The sequence below is a fragment of the Asparagus officinalis genome, chromosome 3 (genome assembly GCF_001876935.1).
Source record: "Asparagus officinalis chromosome 3, Aspof.V1, whole genome shotgun sequence".
In the NCBI taxonomy this organism is placed as follows: domain Eukaryota; kingdom Viridiplantae; phylum Streptophyta; class Magnoliopsida; order Asparagales; family Asparagaceae; genus Asparagus; species Asparagus officinalis.
The window spans coordinates 27,027,950-27,036,109 of NC_033796.1; the positions used below are offsets into that span (position 1 = coordinate 27,027,950).

Genomic DNA, 8,160 nt, shown 5'->3' on the forward strand with positions numbered 1-8,160 from the left:
TAATGTACCGATACAATAGACACTTTGCTGCTCAAGACAAGAAAAGAAAAAAATTTATGCATGAAATGGCCTAAAAGTACAATTGTTCTTCGAGGTCTTATTCCAAGGAACAGCGTAAAATAATTACCATAGATGATCTTTTTTAGTCTGTGGACTGCTCACTCTAATTTCTACTTGTTAAATTGTTAGCAACTAAGTTAAATATATAACTAGTAAGTATGAGACTAACCATCAATTTCATCAATAATGTACCATGACATGTCGGCCATTGCCATGAGTCTAAGTTGACCATATAGTTTTTTTCCCCATATAACTTGCGTCTAATTAGTAGGTCTAGACAATGTTTTAAAAAGCTCTCGTCTGGCCCACCTAGGCTCCCGCCTAGGGCTAGGTGGTACCTTGGCCGTCTAGGCTCAACCCATCTAGGTCTTGGGGGTGCCTAAGGGAGCATAGACCGCTTACGCGGACTGCACCACTAGGTCTTGGTCATAATTTCTTCTGTTGCTAGGCCTAGAGCCTAGGTGCTAGGTGCTAGGTGCTAGTTTGGCACTTTCAATAATATTGATTGTAATTACAAAATTAAAAAAAAAAGGACAACGCCTACACCCAGCCTAGGCTCTAGGCACTGGGTCTGATGCCTAAAGCGCGTAGCACTTTCTGTAACATTGGATCTAAATAATAGGTAACAAAGGACTTGAGAATGTAGGGTTAGGAAAATGGCAAATCAAATTAAAGGAGGAGCTGCAAAGGTCGGCACCGCCACTATTCGAAGTGAGAATGAGGGAAATAATTAATTAAATGACTTTGGAAGTTTCGATTTCACTGCTTCAATTAATTAATTAATTTCGAAGAATAGATTTTTCTTGCTTCAATTAAATTATATAGCATAGGAGATTTAGGACATATTTCGCAATATTTGAGATAGGTCTTCGTGTTCAAGTTTATTATCAAAATCAATAGTGGATCAACATGGCGCCTAGAGACTTAAATCCAGTCAATGCGTAATGCAAATTTCCAACTGAACAAGAATCTAAATCAAGCAGGATTAAAGAAATCTGAACTGAACAGATCAACATAGAGAGTGAGCTTAAGGAATCAGATCCGAACCAGTCTCCATGATCAAAGCGAAGTAAGAGTTCCGCCGCTTCTCGAAAGCCTTGAGGCTGACGAATCCAGCGAGGAGGAGGATGACGCCTGATCCAACGCCGCCGGCCAACGAACGGCGGTGGGCTTCGCGTTTCTTCGCGTAGGCCGGCGGAAGGCCGCCCGCGAGAACGTAGTAGGCCATAAGGGATCGTCGAAAGCCCAGAAACGTGCATCTCCTCTTTTGAATAATTTTTTTTTTTTTTTTTTTTTTTTTTTTTGTCAGTATTTTGTGTTTTGTTATGTTGGTATTTTGTTAGAAATGGCTTGATTTGGGGGATAGGAATTGTCAAAGAGTGTTTTAGATCCTTGTGGCCTTCCACTCGCGGTTTGAGTGCTATTGATTATGATATTGTAACGATACGCTAAAGGTTACAGATCGCGGGTTGCATTACTTTAATTCTGGACGGAACGAGGAATTACTAAATTGTTGGTTAGAGAATTAGTTTAGAGGTGTATTTGAAAACCAAAGTGTTTCTTTTATAGTGTTTTGTTTAAAAACAGCGCAATACTGATGGTGTTGGTATTTTTCAAACGTGGTTTTAAAACACCATTTATAGTTTATTATATTATATAGGGCGGCGACGACGGCGGAAGGGCCGGCAACTGCGAGCGACGCGGCGACGACGGGACTCGGCGGCGAGCGCAGGCCGGCGGGCGTGGCAGGCAGACGCGGATGGGGTTGGCGGCCGGCCGACGATGCCTGCGGTCGCGACGAGGGCGGGCGGGAGCCACCACCGGGAAGGCGAGCGGCGGCGGGTCGCCGGCAGTCGACGGTGGCGGGCGGCGGGAGGGCGGCGAACAGGTCGGAGCGGGCCAGCGCAATCGGCGCGGGCACGGAGCGCCAGACAGGGTCAGCGACCAGGGCGGCGGACGGTGGTGGGGGCTAGCGGGGCGGTGACGACGGCGGGCCGGCGGACGTGCCGGCGACAGCGGCGACCGGCGGCGGCGGGACTGGGGCGGCGGCGGGTGGAGGCAGGCAGGTCGGGGCACAGGCTGACGGGAAAGGCGGCGGCTGACGAGCGGCAGATTGGCGCCAAGCGGCAAGGCAGCGAGCGGCGACGGCGGCGGCGGCAGACCGACCAGCCGATGGCGGCGGTACGGGCTAAGCGGTGGGCGCGGGCGGTTGGTGGCAGGCGGCGGTAGCGGCGGGTGGATGAGGCGGGAAGGGCAGACGGCCGACGAGCAGGCGGCAGGCGCGACGGGCGGACGACAGGGCGGCGACGGGCGGACGACGCGAGGCTGCGGGCGGCGGGCCGGGTGCGGCAGGGTGGCGGGTAGCAACGGGTGGCTGGCGGCCGGCGGCGGCGGTTGACGAGCAGCGGTGGGGCGGCATCGGCGACCGGCCGGACAGCAGGGGCTTAGATTGGAAAAAACGAGCAAGCGGCGGGCGGCGACGGCCGACGGGCAGCGGCGGCAGGCGACGCGGCGGCAGGCCTTGAGCGGCAGCGGGAGACGAATCGACAGCGACGGGTGCGGGCAGGCGGCCGATGGCCGACGAGAGCAGGCAGCGGGCGAGCGGGTTGACGGGGATGGGCGAGCGGCTTAGAACGGCGGAAGGGCCGGCAACTGCGAGCGACGCGGCGACGACGGGACTCGGCGGCGAGCGCAGGCCGGCGGGCGTGGCAGGCAGACGCGGATGGGGTTGGCGGCCGGCCGACGATGCCTGCGGTCGCGACGAGGGCGGGCGGGAGCCACCACCGGGAAGGCGAGCGGCGGCGGGTCGCCGGCAGTCGACGGTGGCGGGCGGCGGGAGGGCGGCGAACAGGTCGGAGCGGGCCAGCGCAATCGGCGCGGGCACGGAGCGCCAGACAGGGTCAGCGACCAGGGCGGCGGACGGTGGTGGGGGCTAGCGGGGCGGTGACGACGGCGGGCCGGCGGACGTGCCGGCGACAGCGGCGACCGGCGGCGGCGGGACTGGGGCGGCGGCGGGTGGAGGCAGGCAGGTCGGGGCACAGGCTGACGGGAAAGGCGGCGGCTGACGAGCGGCAGATTGGCGCCAAGCGGCAAGGCAGCGAGCGGCGACGGCGGCGGCGGCAGACCGACCAGCCGATGGCGGCGGTACGGGCTAAGCGGTGGGCGCGGGCGGTTGGTGGCAGGCGGCGGTAGCGGCGGGTGGATGAGGCGGGAAGGGCAGACGGCCGACGAGCAGGCGGCAGGCGCGACGGGCGGACGACAGGGCGGCGACGGGCGGACGACGCGAGGCTGCGGGCGGCGGGCCGGGTGCGGCAGGGTGGCGGGTAGCAACGGGTGGCTGGCGGCCGGCGGCGGCGGTTGACGAGCAGCGGTGGGGCGGCATCGGCGACCGGCCGGACAGCAGGGGCTTAGATTGGAAAAAACGAGCAAGCGGCGGGCGGCGACGGCCGACGGGCAGCGGCGGCAGGCGACGCGGCGGCAGGCCTTGAGCGGCAGCGGGAGACGAATCGACAGCGACGGGTGCGGGCAGGCGGCCGATGGCCGACGAGAGCAGGCAGCGGGCGAGCGGGTTGACGGGGATGGGCGAGCGGCTTAGAATAAAAAAACGGAATCTCAAAACACCTTTTTGGTGTTTTAAGAAAAGCGTTTATTTTTTGGATTTTGTAAAGGGTCAAGTTAAAAAATTACCCCGGTTGCCAAACACGTTTCATTGTTTTTTTTTAAAAAAAATGAAAACGGCAAAAACATCATGGTTGCCAAACGCTCCCTTAGGAATTAGGTGATTACCTGCGCCATGCTGCGATAAATTTTTTAAATTAATTATAAAATTTTCACTTTATATTTTCTTTGCTCGATTTTTGTGATATGTGAATTTAATAAACAACTTAAGCCCTGAACATAAGAATTAAACTAAAAATAGATATATTTCACAAACTAGGGTGTATCTTGAGCAATTGAACAATTTACATAAAGCCTTAAATATGATTAAGAAAAATTAAACTTACACTATTAATATATAAAATATTAGTATCTTTTTTAAGGATACGGGCTAACCTTCAATTACCCCAAGTACTCTATTATGCACGATGTACATGGTACTTAAGCTTTGTATACTTGTACCTTCACGGGCTTTGATATTGACAACTACAATTGATCATAATTTTGCGATATTGGATTACCGTTAATTGAATTTATACAAACGATTTACACTCCTATCATGAACATTGTTTTGCATACAATACATTTCCTCAATGCGCTATTAGAAAACTGGATAGCAAAATCTCATTGAGAAAATTTTCAAATAAATAACCAACAAAGAGGAAACATTACAAACAAAGAAGCAATATAGGGGGAATTATAAAAAAAAGAAGCAACAAAAGGGATATATTTATATATCAATAACAAAAAAATACACAAATAAAATGGATAAGTTACTTTCATAAAACGGAGTGTAGCATTAAAATCTGCAAGATGAATGCATAAGAAAAGCCCAACCGAGCCCGCCTTATCAAAATTACATGCATCATTATGGAGTTGGAACTAATGATAAAAAAAGGGATATAAGAATACTCTTATCTAGATTAGTTCGCAAGATCTATAGAGAGGAGATGAATTGAGAAAGAGTGGGGAAGTTGATTAGGCTTAGCCATTAGTGAAAATTGAGTTGATGAGGTAGTGACAATTAGTGCAATTAATGGTAATTAAGAGAGGTTACCTTTCCATGCTTCATGAAATTTCAAAGGTTTGAATTTGATGTGACATTATGACCATCTTTAATTTTACAAACAAATTTTTTTATAGTAATTTGTGTATAATATATAAGATTTGGGAAGCTTTAATTGATGGATGGTAGTGTATGAAAGTTTTAGTATATATATGAATATTTAAAAGTTTTAGAATTTGTATAGATTACATGGAAGATGAATGGCCAATTCTTTGAAAAATGGACAAGTGGCCAATTCTCTAAAAAATTGACATGTGGCATCCTAGGGTATAGTTTTAGTATATTAGATAGATTATAACTTCTCTATTTATGGTGTACATTACTTTTACTCTTCATATGGATGGTTTTGATAGATCATTATTGTTACAAATGGAACAGGCAAAAGGCTTCGTTCAATCCGGTATTAAATTGAACTAAATCAAATTGAATCGGGGCCATTTGGTTTGGTTCGTTCGACTTGACGATAGATACGTCAGGTTAGAGAATTTTAAGTTAAAAGACAATACTCTTACTCCTTCAAACCTCCCAGTTATCTCACATCACAAGTTAAAGAGTAAACTTATAAAAACAACTGCTTACTAACTAAAAACAAACGAAATGGAATTTGTAATGATTTTTAGATCATGAGATAATAAGAATTTATTCAGCTACGAAAGTGCAAGTAAGGTTTTTAATGGAAAATTAGCAGAGAAAAATAAAGACATAACTCTCAATCTCTCATTCTAATGCATCATTCGACCAAACAAAAAATTTATTAGTATTGCTGGAGCTCGTGATAGGTTCGTTATATAAACAGATTAGAGAAGTAACTTATGCAAGATGCTGAAAATAGCCATTTGGTAATATATATCACAAGCTATTTCAAAAAGTAATAAGGTGTATTGTAAAATTGTGAATATCATTATAAGTAGGGGTGGGCAAAAACCGAATTAAACTGGTTCAACCGAAAAAACTACCCGAAAAAGCGGATCGGTTAACCGAACTGAATTAAATGGATGAGAAGAAGCTTCTAAACCGCTCGAACCGAATTAAACCGGTCTGGATCCGGTTTGAACCAATGAACCACCCAAAAAAAACCGAACCGATACTATAAATACTTAAAAGTTAAAATCCCTAACCCTACCTCAGATTCCCACAGGCCACAACGCCGCCTCTCCCTTCTCGCCTCTCCCAACGCCGCCTCGCCGCCTCTCCCCTCTCGCCTCTCCCAACGCCGCCTCTCCCTTCTCGCCTCTCCCAACGCCGCCTCTCCCCTCTCGCCTCTCCTTCAGTCCTTCTCAAAATACGTTCTCTCTGCAGACAGTTGGAAATCAAAGTCGAAGCATCCGTTATCCCAAATAGTTGAAGGTAATTCTTCTCCTCTTCTCTCTCCTTAAAGATTCTTGTAGAAACTCAAGAAAAACCGTAGAAACTCAAGAAACCCTAATTCGATCTGCTTCTCCTTCACGCCGGCGGCAACTGATCTCCCCACCGACCGTTGCTTTGATAAGGACCAGGTCAAGGAAATGGGAGGGTGGTACTGGTTGGGGTTAATGAATTTGGTGTGAAGTTGCCGCTGCCGTTGCTTTGATTTTTGTCTTTGGTTTTTAGAGAGAGGAGGGGACGGTGGTTTTTGGACTGAAGTTTCGATTTGGTTTATTTGGATTTTGCTCCCGCAAACTTTGCATTTTCTAGGGTTTTTTTTTTCCCTATAAAGGGCTGTTTGTTAACTTTGTTTGCTTAAAAAAAGAGGGAAAACAAAGATGTATATAAGATACTGAAGTTTCGATTTGGTTTATTTGGATTTTGCTCCCGCAAACTTTGCATTTTCTAGGGTTTTTTTCCCTATAAAGGGATGTTTGTTAACTTTGTTTGCTTAAAAAAAGAGGGAAAACAAAGATGTATATAAGATTTCTTTCCTCCAACTCCATTTTTCTTCTTAAATTCTCAAATCAACCATTTCTCATGAACGTAATCCATGTTTGATTTGTTTTTAGGTGATGGATTCGGGTCAAACCAATCCGTCCTCAAGCCACGGAACTGGAACTGGATCTGGGACGACTCCTACACCTGCTGCGTCAGTCTCGACTGCAACTCTGGGCCAATCTTCCTCTGTTCAATCGAAGAGGAAGAACGGAAGCATTGCTTGGGATCATTTCACATTGATGAAGAATCTCGATGGCACAACTTTGGCCAAGCCGAGAGCAAAGTGCAATTGGTGTCCGCAAACCTATAGTTGTGATTTGAGATTGAACGGAACCAGCAACATGAGGAGCCACCTGGTTTACAATTGCCCGAAGTGTCCACTTAGGGTCCCCAAGAAACAGAAGCACCTGGTAAATTCTATTCTCTCACTTTCTGCATTTTCAAATTCAGATTAACTATTGAGTAGTTGAGTTATTGATTCAAGATTTTTTTCTTCATTTCAAGGCGCAAGAATCATTCGACAAGGGGGGTAGGTTAGTTGCTTGGTCTTATGATGAGGAGGTATGTAGGTTAGCTCTTGCTAGGATGATAGTTAGGGATGAACTGCCTTTTAGTTTTGTTGACGGACCTGGGTTTAGGGATTCTATTTTTTAATATCCCTAAACCCAGGTCCGTCAACAAAACTAAAAGGCAGTTCATCCCTAACTATCATCCTAGCAAGAGCTAACCTACATACCTCCTCATCATAAGACCAAGCAACTAACCTACCCCCCTTGTCGAATGATTCTTGCGCCTTGAAATGAAGAAAAAAATCTTGAATCAAATAACTCAACTACTCAATAGTTAATCTGAATTTGCAAATGCAGAAAGTGAGAGAATAGAATTTACCAGGTGCTTCTGTTTCTTAGGGACCCTAAGTGGACACTTCGGGCAATTGTAAAGCAGGTGGCTCCTCATGTTGCTGGTTCCGTTCAATCTCGAATCACAACTATAGGTTTGCGGACACCAATTGCACTTTGCTCTCGGCTTGGCCAAAGTTGTGCCATCGAGATTCTTCATCAATGTGAAATGATCCCAAGCAATGCTTCCGTTCTTCCTCTTCGATTGAACAGAGGAAGATTGGCCCAGAGTTGCAGTCGAAACTGACGCAGCAGCACCAAGGGGAGTTTCAGTGATGTGTTGAACCATGGCAGCATGTGTAGGAGTCGTCCCAGATCCTGTTCCAGTTCCATGGCTTGAGGACGGATTGGTTTGACCCGAATCCATCACCTAAAAACAAATCAAACATGGATTAGGTTCATGAGAAATGGTTGATTTGAGAATTTAAGAAGAAAAATGGAGTTGGAGGAAAGAAATCTTATATACATCTTTGTTTTCCCTCTTTTTTTAAGCAAACAAAGTTAACAAACAGCCCTTTATAGGGAAAAAAAAAACCCTAGAAAATGCAAAGTTTGCGGGAGCAAAATCCAAAT

The 8,160-nt window shown here is 47.2% G+C and overlaps 1 pseudogene; it reads right to left on the reverse strand.

Annotated features, from left to right (window-relative positions):
• The window catches only part of LOC109833531, a 7,878-nt pseudogene extending 6,559 nt beyond the window's left edge, over positions 1-1,319 (reverse strand).